Source organism: Sander lucioperca, chromosome 4, assembly GCF_008315115.2.
Source record: "Sander lucioperca isolate FBNREF2018 chromosome 4, SLUC_FBN_1.2, whole genome shotgun sequence".
Lineage (NCBI taxonomy): Eukaryota > Metazoa > Chordata > Actinopteri > Perciformes > Percidae > Sander > Sander lucioperca.
In genome coordinates this window covers 17,293,390-17,304,897 of record NC_050176.1, presented here as the reverse complement: position 1 = coordinate 17,304,897, position 11,508 = coordinate 17,293,390, and the positions used below count along the sequence as shown (strand labels likewise).

Genomic DNA, 11,508 nt, shown 5'->3' with positions numbered 1-11,508 from the left:
TAGGCTCTCTGGACTTCTCTCTTTATATTACAGTAACACTTTAAACACTTGACTATCTCGTACCTCAAACATTTCAGTTTGATGTCTTGATTTTCACTTAACAAGACCTGGAAGGTCTCGTTCGGTGGGTATACAACATATGTGGTGACAGGTGTTCCCATAAGATCTTAATAATGTACAGAGTTTCATTCTAAAGGACTCTGGTATTTGTGCATTTGTAATTTGTGCAATTCATAAGAAAAACAGGAACAGCTACGCTTTGAAAACAAACGAGACTTGAAAAACTTGAAGCACATTACACCTTTTTGTACAGTGGTGTTTTTCTCGGAAAGAAAAATAAGCTAATCCTTTTTTCCTTAATATAATTAATATAAATATGCTAACTGTGGATTTCCACTGGATGCAGAGGGACACAGACGTTCCGCAGTCAGTGGAAATACACACATTGACTTTAATGGAAACCTAATGACTCCGTCGATGTTCCGGAGCCGTTACGCATCCAGTGGAAATTGCCGGTAACACCGGTTTGATTGGAAAAGTACCCTTTCTGACACCTCAGCGACATGACATTGATGGATGGGGAGTATGGAGAGTTGAGCGCCAGCAGACTTTGTTCATAACACAGTGGAGTAAAAAATATAATCAAGGATCACGTGATGGAAAGGAGTGGGAAGGTTCTACAGGATTAGCTGAGTGATTGTTGGAGCAAATGGAGCCATCCATCAAAGCCAAACAGAGTCATCACTCTTTGGTTTTTCCATCCTATATGCTGCCCCCGTGCTTTGAAATAATCAATAGATTTGGACGTACTAATTAAAAAAAATTCAAACCAAAAATAACCTCCCTTTATTAATATTCAACAATTGCAATTGTGGATGGTCATTGCACTTCAAGGTGTATTTTATGATGAAACTGTAATTTTATCTTTTCCCAAATTACTTATAGGAAGAAAGAAGGGGATTTTCCTGAGGAAACCCATTTCACATGCTACCAATGCACGATGTACAAATATGCAAGCTGTGACTGCATAGCATTCTGATGTATTACGGTAACCGTTGAAATATGTGTCTTTGTCTCCTCTACCGTGAAAGGCACACATACCAGAGATATCTCTCCTTTATGACTGTTCAAATATTCAAAGAAACATTCCCAGTTGGAGCATTTGGTGGCAGTAGCTCAGTCCGTAGGGAGTTGGGTTGGGAACCTGAGGGTCGCTGGTTAAAGTCCAAGTACGGACTGAAGTACGGAGTTTGTGTGGACTGGTAGCTGGAGAGGTTCTCTTGAGAAAGGCACCGAACCCCCCCAACTGCTCGGGCCTGTGTGTAGTGTGTTCTAACAACGGGGATCAATAAAAAGTATAAATTAATATTAAATTAAATGTATTACAATTGTAGGAACCATACTATTACTGTAGTCACCATCCAGTGTTATTTCCACAGCCCCTTCCTCTTGGAAGCCAGGAGTTAATCTCATTCCCTAAATTAACTTCACACTGCTATAAAACCCTAATTTGCTTAATCAGGGAACTGATTAAAAACACACACAAAAAGTAATAAATGGGAGTAAAATAATTCCTCATTAAACCCTCAACTCACCAGTTGGAGCTGTATTGTAACACAGTTGTTTAGTATTAGAGCAGACACAGGGAACGTTACTAATTGCTAATTTTAGATGTAATTGGTGGTTTTCCTACTGTTTAGCTCATGACCTAATTCTTGAAAAGTGGGTTCAATTAACTTTATTGCTCCTTGTAGAAAGTGAACGATGAGAGGTTGAACCGAGCTGCCGTCATCACTGCATTCTACTTGTAGTCTCCCTGTTCGTCCCTTTCCTTGAGGAAGTCTATGTGCACACTCGTAAAATGTGAGTCGGTTAACAGATTGATGGAAATGATGAATCTAGCATTCTGTGTTCTTTGTGTATGTTGTGTTAGATTAGCATGCTGTGTGATATTAATGTGTTGACTTTGGGTCACATTGACCCATTTAAAAAAAAAAAAATTTTATATCAGAAAATATGGGACGTAGAAATAAACGCTGAAAATGTGTAGAAGAAAAATTAAAAAATTTAAAACGTTGGAAAAAGCAAAAACAAACTGTGAAAAAGGCGTCAAACGTTTTTCAAAGTTGAAGGGAAGACAACACAAGGGTTAATCTGCTGCGTGCTGGGAGATGTACGTACACGTACGTAGTGCTTTCATGTTTATGTTAAATTTTATTCACAAAAGTTAAAAGACAAGTACAATCATAAGACATTATGCAGATATGTGAAATGGTACACCCTGGTAAGCTGTTTGAAGCTTGTGTATTGGGACCCGGACACTAGCAAATAATACACATTATAAATACTATCATTGTTTGAAAAATAAAAGGAAACATTGATTATGCAATATGATTTACAACCTACAAAAAGAAGAAACCCAAACTACCCTAACATATCCTAAGTGGTCTCAAGACATTTAGTCCATCAGTCTAAGCATTGGTTAAATAGATCAAATCCAATACACAGTAACCAAGTGAGAATGAATAAAATCAAAGGATTTTAGTGTCACTTTGCTGAAGCATAGTGTAATTCTGTATGCTGTAAAACAGTGGCTCTCATCCTGGGGGTCAGGACCCCCAAAGGGGTCACAACAACATTTCTGGGGGTCGCCAGATAGTTTGGGAGAAAAAAAATGAAATAACATATACTAGACTGGGGAATGGTTTTTACATTACTGTGTGAGTTTGGTGCCTGGAACACAGAAAAGGGTCTGAAGGTGGGTCGGGGGAGAGAACAAGTCACAAACACATCAAAAATCCACAGAGCCTGGAGCACATTGGACAAGGCTAGCTGCTTAAACTAAAACTAGCAAAACAGTATTTGTTTACATGTATAAATCAGAACATTCACAAAAAATACTCAAAATTCGCAGGGGGAGGCGTGTAGAAACAGCGGTTTACACCGGTTTGCAGCTCTCTCTCTCTCATTGTCAATGGAGGTGTGGGGGTCGCGAACACCAACTCCATTATTCTGGGTGGTCGTGGCTCAAGAAGGTTGAGAACCACTGCTGTAGAACATGACCTCATGTGTTGTTGTGATGGATGTTAGCGGTGTGGCCTCGGATGTTGGCGATCCCAGGCTTTGTTCCAGGGCTTTACATAACAAAACCTCATTCTGAAGCAGCCAAACATGCAAAGTGACACTCAAAGAAAACTGTCATGCATATTATTTCACATGTGGTAATAGAGGCTCCATGCCTGAACTGAATTTTTGATATTTGAGAAAATTGATTTGTCTGCCATCTGACTCCAGTTCAGATTGTCACACTCAACAGGGAATGCACCCACAATGCACGTGAAAAGGAGGTTTGAGAGGGATGTGTAGGTGAGTAGCTTGATACCAGTGGAGGTGTCGATGAGAACAATTCAGTCCAGTCACTTTTAATTCCACAATCTCGTTTTCTCGGTATGTGTGGTTTCTAAGAGGGAAAATGATAGGGGATACAGTTAGCTCCATAATGCCACAATTAATTGGAATGACAATCAAACATTTACACAAGAACTTAGAATGCAGGAAATAAGCTAGGTAGCCTACAAAGTCAATACATAATTTTCTCTGCCCCGTAATTAATAAACTAACAATGCATATAAATAATCAAATGCACTTACTCTTACACCAGTGAGTCAAATGAGCAATGTAAACCAAGTTCAGCTGTTCAATATAACAGCACCTTTACACAGCAGACAAACTGAAAGGAATACAAGATTTGCGCTCGCCTTATCATAATTAAATTAGCAACTGCTCTGCAACTGCTCTGCTCAGGTGAGTAAAGTTCACAAATGGGTTTATTCAAAAAACAGGTAACAGTGTCCAAAACAGAATCCAAGGGCAAGGTCTAAATCAAGCAGAAGTCAGGGAAGGCAGAGGTACAAAATCGCTAGGCTAAGGCAGAGTCAAAACCAGCAACGGGTCAAAACGTACTAGGAAAGAGGAACTCAGGAAAACAGGGACACAGGAACACGGGAAAAAGGCTCAAAGGCTGCACACATGGAAAACAGACAATCTCAGTGTTTGGTATTTTTTGCCCCCAAAGTCGCCTTCCAGGCAGTGCAGCAATGGTTATGTTTAGGGTTAAGGTTAGGGTTAGCTGCCTAGAAGGCGACGTTGGAGGCAAAAAACACCATCAAGCGACAATCTCGCACTGGGGTAAGGGGAAGACTGAACCTAAATACACAAGACAGGGGAGACAATGAGACACATAAGGGCGGGGACAGGTAATCACCATGTTGGGAAGGATACTTGCAAAACGTATTTCATTACAGAATACAGAATACATGCCGAAAAATGTCATTTGTAACATATTCCGTTACGTTACTCAATCTGAGTATTCTGAATACTTGGATTACTTCCACATTGAATTGCATTTTATAAGTGTAGGGATGTGGCCATTACATACAGCTTACTAAACAGGCCTATTCTGGTGTGTTCTTCTGTTCCAACAGGCTGAATGTGTACCTGAACAAGCAGATAGATTTTTGTATTTGTAGTCCCGAACTGCATACTACAAAAATCTAACCGCAGTCTAAGCTGCAGCACCTCCGGTTAAAAAATGTATCTCACTGAGCTCAGAAATTACATCTCGAGCGACTCGGTCGACTGTTCGGGGAGAGTGTAGGATTCCTTAGTGTAAAACAGCTTTCGGCAGCTCAGCTTTCTCAAGTGTGGCTATCAGACAGTGGAATAAGTTGCCAACTGAGCTGATAACACTTATAAATTTTAACATTTTTTCAAATCAGGCCAAAAAATGGCTTCTTTTAAAACATGTTCACATAATGTATAGTAACTGATGTGTATGTGGGAGCATATCTGTAAATGAATGTTGATGAATGAATGAAGGGTATGATCATGTTAATGTTGGTTTTGGGATAAATGTGTTATTAAATTTATTTGTTGACATCAGCCTGCCCAGGGACTACAGGTGGAAATTAGCACAAGTGCTACAACCTGGTAAAATGCATCTCTCCTGTCTAAGGTTAATGTATATTGTACATTGTCCCTGTTTTAAAAATAAATAAATGCGGAAAAAAAAAGCTACCACGAGCTAATTTTAGCTAATGTTAGCTAGCATGTCAAACGGGGCTAGTCAGTCTTTCAATGGCTCTGGGGCTAGTAAATCAGCACGTAGGAGAATGTAAAGTCGCACGTCAACTATAAAATAGCAAGGTGACCAGTAAAACTACAGCAGACGACTACCCTTGGCTAATTAAAAAAAATAATTTACTTTAAGATGCTTCTTCAGGTTGGAGGTGGAGTAATTTGGACGCTGAAAGGGGGTTGGTTGCTGGCAAGCAGAGGTTGCACTGCACAGTTATATTTCGTTCTCCCTGTTCTTTCTTTAATGTGAAATGCTGTTTGAATTTCCAAGATAGAAACGCATTCCTGCCCTGGCTCTGTTGTGCCGGTTCCGGCTCCATCTCTCTATCAGTGATCACGCAAATAGCTAATTTTTTCGTTTTCATATTGGGGCTTCTGGGAAATTCATGGAGTTGCCTTAATTTATTTAGAGAGAGAATAAACTCGTGAAACAGAGAAGTATCATCATGTAATCCATTGATTTCAACAATACCAACTATTTAAATTTTAACTGTAACGGAATACAGTTACTCATAATTTGTATTCTGAATAAGTAACGCCGGTACATGTATTCCGTTACTCCCCAACACGTAATCACACAGGCGGGAAAGTACACAGGTGCAACACATTAGGACGGGGACAGGTAATCACACAGGCGGGAAAAATATAAGATGAGAAATAAAACCAGACAACACATGGGGGGAACAGAGAGACTACAAAACAAAACAGGAAATGGAAATTAACAGAAAACATGAAACAAATTAAACACAGAAACTTGACACAGGGACGAGACATGACACAGATGACGTTAGAAAGAAAGCGGGGACTAAATTGAGGGCCAGGAGTTACATTTACATGTATTCATTTGGCAGATGCTTTTGTCCAAAGCAACGTAAGGTGAAAAGATCAATACCACTCTAATCACAGAGCAAGGATACGGTTAGCTTAGCTTAGCATGAAGGCCAGATGCAGGACAAAACCGCTTGCATGACCAATGTCCAAAGTTTAAAAGAAAAATCTACCTACCAGCACTTCTAACAGTAGTGAAATACCCTCATAAATAGACTACTACTACAACAACTAGCTCATATGCAACCTCAAATTGGTTGCCGAGTTGTGAGTTTGAGTGGGTGTTTGTAGATTTGTGGTACATAGTGTTGATAAAGGATAAGATGGATGTAACAAAAAACAAGATGGGCCCCAACACCCTTACCTGTGTGAACATACACAACAAAGCTCACGATAGACTGTAAATCCTAATAAACTGTATCCTGAAGTTGTAAACTGGTGCTCGTACTTTTTCACAAAACAGGATTGAAGTTAGGAACATTATTTTTCCAACTACAAGTAATCATAAGAATGTTGTGTTTGTGCTTCATAATCTTTTCCTTCTTTGAGAACGTGCACACATCAAGATGGACACCAGTGTGAGCTTGATTAACTTGTTTGTGTAATAATACTTATTAAAGTGCTCTATTATTATGTCTCTATCTATTATGTTCATTTTCAGGTTCATAATTGTATTTAGAGGTTATATCAGAATAGGTTTACATGGTTTAATTTTCAAAAAACACCATATTTTTGTTGTACTGCATATTGCTGTACTTGTTGTATGTTGATGTATGTTGTCACTTTCCACTACTGTAAATTAGAAGACTTAAATTTAGATTAAATTAATTTGCCTCATCTGACCAAATGAGACAAGGAAAAACCAAATAAATTTAGATTAAATTATGAGGTTGCTGTGCCTTTGGACACAATCTTTATTCTAATAGACTTATTGTTTTGAACATAATTCCTCTTTGTTTCTTCTTCTCTGACAAAGCAACTTACGCATTGAGCCCAAAATTGCTGCCACTGTGACTTGTTGTGCTTGTTTGTTTCAGTCAGTCCATCAGATGGCAATGTGGAGCTATAGATTTCCAGATCTGTCACAGAGTATCTTTAAGTAGCAACATGTGTCTTTAAGTTCTGACACAATTGGATTTTGGCAACATGGCGCCCACATGGCTGACTCAACAGCCATACTGTAACCTGATGCTTGCAGGCTTATTTCAACATGATGACAAGCAATATTAAATGTTGTGCAAGACACCAACTGCATTTCTGATCATGTTTCTGCAGGGTCAGAAGATATACAGTATATAAATGAAACAAGAAAGATGCATGAAAAAAGGAAGAAGGAAGATCGGTTTAAAAGTTACCAGCTATCAGGATTGGTTTGCCACTCTGTGGGTGTGTTTAGGGTTTTATGTACAACCACTGAGGCGTCATATCTGCTGTACTTTGTCATCAGAGTGTGCTTGCTCTGCCCACACTCACCTGATTCTTCTCACCTTTGATGGCAGAGCACCGTAGTGTCATCTGGAAACTGGAGTGCATGACACAACAGGTTTACCTGGAGCCAGGCTGTTGACTGTGGCTGTGTCGCTCCATGTTGGACTACAGAGAGTAAAACAAGTAGAGGAACTTTTGAGAGGTAAATGCACAAGACTTTATCATTTATACTCACTAACTGAAATTTCTGTGTGGGTGAGGAGGAGAGCTGTCTGTGTGTAAACAGATGCAGGCGTGACAGCATGTCTGCCACTATTCTGGTAATGAAGGCGAAATCCTTGTGATCTGTATTCCATCAAGTGTCTGTAAATTCTTGCTGTGAGTGTAATTCTGTCTGACACTTTGTCGCTGAGAGTAAACACTCCTGCTGAAGTTTTTTTTTTATATGCAGCTTCTGTGTTGGCAACTGTTATGAGATTTGGGACTTGTTTTTAAAGGCACATAAACGTGTCTAAAAGTCATAGAAGTCAGTTATTTCTTTTTGTCCATACATCTGTTCACTCCCAACTTTAGTTCCTTCCGAGTACTCTAGATATTGTACAGTTATATCTTGCACGATCAGACACAGGAAGTTATGAATGCATATTAGCAAATGTCTGAGTTTAAAATACACCACAAAGTCTGCTGTTCATTAGCCTGGTTGACACCAGACCCACTCTCAGTTGTAACTGAGAGTGGGTCTGGGAAAGGTTCATTGACAGTTCATTTCCAAAGGGGCGTCACCAACGGACGCCGCTGAAATGCCTCTGGGCGCATTGGATAGTCCTTAAACCAATCAGACCAATGATCCGGTTGACGCTGCGCTTCGGTAGCTGTCATGTTGAATGTAAACCATAGACATATACAGTCTATGATGTAAACAAAAAGCTGCTCGCCGATGCTACGCTACCGTCGGCGCGTAAAGCCCGCCTCAACGGTTGTGATTGGTGTAAAGCCCGCCTCAGCGGTTGTGATTGGTGCCTCGATTTTGGGGACATTGGAAATGGGTTTGAATAGGCTCTTCGCCAGACTGACTTGCAGAGCAAATCTCAAATTTGCCAGAAGTCCGTCAGGGTTTACCCAGGCTAGCTGTTCATGGAAACCATGTGATAAATCAGAAGATTAATTCGAAAATGTCTTGAAACTTGTTGTGGCATTACACTGGAAATGGGGAAACAGCTAGCCCTGCTCTGTCCAAAAGTGCAAAAAATCCACCTCATGAAGAAGAAGATTTAAAAATTTATACAAAACCCAAAGTGTTAGGCTTTGGGTTGCTAATAAGGTACACAAAAACGTAGGTAGTTACTGAGGAATGAATGAGGGAAAAATGAGGAACGACTCAATGATTCAATGATTTAGGATTAGTTACTGGTAAACTAGTCTATATCCTTCGCGTTCCACTTCCGGGATTGCTCCCATGCTGCAGGAAATTCCGCCAGATGCATGTATTTTCCGTTTCCTTCCGCTTTCTTTGTGTTGGAATTTTAAACTCCGGTGGATTAATAAGGACTATTGTTATCTGCAGGGTAAATTGAGACAGCTAGCTAGACTATCTGTCCAATCTGAGTTTTATCTCGAATGACTATTTTGCATGGGCTCTGGGCAGAGTTTAGCACCACCCATGACGATTCTGAATGGTTTAAATAAATGCCAGAGCACGTTCTCTTCCCATCCCCGAGTGCTATGTGGAGTAGCCAGACCCTCCTTCAGCGCGCTTTGGAGGAGGGTCTGGCAAAGCGAGACTACTGGTAAACAGACTTGTAGTTACTGTATTAATGAACGAGGAACGAATGAGGAGCAACTGGTTAGTTAATGAGTACTTTCTGATTAACTATGATTCAGCACTAATGATTAGTTACTGTATTATGCATCATACCAAGTGGTTAATCATTAATGAATGATTAGTTAAGCATTGACTACCATAAGGGAAGCATTATGCATACCTGGAGATAAAGTGATGCATCATACCAAGTGGTTAATCATTAATGAATGATTAGTACATTTTTAAAGCTAACATTTTGTTTAAACAGATACACGACGTTTTGGCTTTCTTTGCCTTTTGTCTCAGAGAACTAAAGCGTATAACGTGCCCTTTCTCGACACACACACACATACACACACACACACACACCTCTCCTGGAGTTGGAGACAGACAAACCTTGCCTTGAGCCTTGTCTAGATGGTCTGTCTCCAACTCCAGATTTCTGTCTTGTCCCTCTTTGAATTTTATCTGAGGGAAGCTCAATGGAGGTGAAATCTGTAGCCAACGGTAACCGTTCAGTTTTTCTGGACTCAGATCAAAGTCCTCTATAACATTCATATCTCCAGCGTAATCTGAGAAGGCTATTTTGCTGAATATTTTACATTCTGTATTTGGAGGTCTCTTATGTTGCTGAATATTTTACATTCTGTATTTGGAGGTGTGTGTGTGTGTGTGTGTGTGTGTGTGTGTGTGTGTGTGTGTGTGCGTGCGTGCTTAACTATATTCGTGGGGTCCAAAAACCGGGAGTCCAGTATACTTGTGGGGTCCCGACAGCTTTGTGGGGCCAAAATGCTGGACCCCACAAGTTTAAAGGGCTGTTTGAGGGGTAAGACTTGGTTTTAGGATTAGGGTTAGGGTAGAATTAGGTTATGGTTAGGGTGAGGGTAAGGGTTAAGGTTAGGCATTTAGTTGTGATGGTTAAGGTTAGGGTAAGGGGCTAGGGAATGCATTATGTCAATGATGGGTCCCCACAAAGATAGTGCCAAAAACCTGTGTATATATATATATATATATATATATATATATATATATATATATATATATATATATATATATATATGTTGGGGGGATATTTGTATGTACATCTGTTTTTATGCTGACTGTTTTGTCTACAGTATCTGCTCCTTGACCACCAGGATTCCCTATTTGGGATGATAAAGTTTACTTATCATTTAATGACTTCAGTCATGCAAATGATGCTGCTGTAGTTAAACCCTGCATGGTGATTAAGAGTAAACTCCCTGTCTTTGGTTTACCTAGCAAAGCTTGTTCACGGCAGTGAAAGAATTTACACAAAGGAACATAAGTGAATTAGTGCACATTGTAGGTGATATAGGCTCTGCCTGTCTTATGAAGCAGGATTAATGTGTTATCTTTGTAACTGCAGCCAGTTGTTGTCTTGATATATTTTGTTAAATAAAAGGGTCAAACCTGTTTGTTTTCCCCAAAGTAAGGTATTATATAGACCAATAATGATACCTAACTCCTTGTGGTCTAAAAGTGGCCACATTTAAGTAAAGCCATCAAAGCATCTGTAAAATACTCACTCTGTATGTTTTAAATTGTAAAATCTTGCTAAAGGTTGCTAAAAAAATCTCAATATTTTATAAAAAAAAAAAAAAAAAAAAAGGTATCAGCAGCCTGATATGTGGGTCTGTGATGGTGGCTGACTGCTCAGACGGAGAACAAATGACTGCTGTGAGGTTGAAGATCTCACAGCAGTCACGCTGATACGTATGAGGGATGTCGTACTACCGGGGAGGTTGTGGCTGAGGTAGTAGTGTGGTCGTCTACCAAGTGGAAGGTCGGTGGTTCGATCCCTTTCCCTGCAGTCCCATGTCGAAATGTCCTGAACCCTGAATTTCTCCTGATGCAGCGCCATCGGTGTGTGAATGTTTATCAGATGAGCAGGTGGCACCTTGTATGGCAGCTTTGGCACCAGTGTATGAATGTGTGTGACTGGTTCCTGTACTCGTCGTAGTAGTATTTATATGTATATAAATATAGTCCATATATATTTACATTTACTGGAGGCCTTAACATCCAGCTTTACTTACTGTATAACTAACTTCACAGACTTACTGCATGAACACAAACTCTCGTTTAAAGGTAAGTAGGTCATAGGCTAGAAGTCTGAACTGTATCACTGCTGCCAAATAATGAGCACCTGAGTTCTGGTTCACATGAGTGAACAGCTTCCTCCAGGCCTGAGTCTGACAAGAAGTGACCCAACTGTAACCTGATACTAAGCCTGAATCAGTTAGTCATGAGAAATGAGAGCAAAACGTGCCGCTAAATCTCAGTCGTGTAATGTT

The 11,508-nt window shown here is 39.9% G+C and overlaps 1 protein-coding gene across 2 annotated transcripts in view; it reads left to right on the top strand.

Moving 5' to 3' along the window:
- Nucleotides 1-7,338: 7,338 nt before the first annotated feature.
- Nucleotides 7,339-11,508, top strand: part of mgat3b (beta-1,4-mannosyl-glycoprotein 4-beta-N-acetylglucosaminyltransferase b) — a 92,371-nt gene continuing 88,201 nt past the window's right edge. Inside the window, exon 1 of one of the 2 annotated variants that reach the window (XM_031288993.2) lies at nucleotides 7,339-7,594. The gene's annotated coding sequence lies outside the window, so the exon portion shown is untranslated. The remainder of the gene's footprint in view (nucleotides 7,595-11,508) is intronic. The other variant, XM_031288991.2, reaches the window with a different exon arrangement.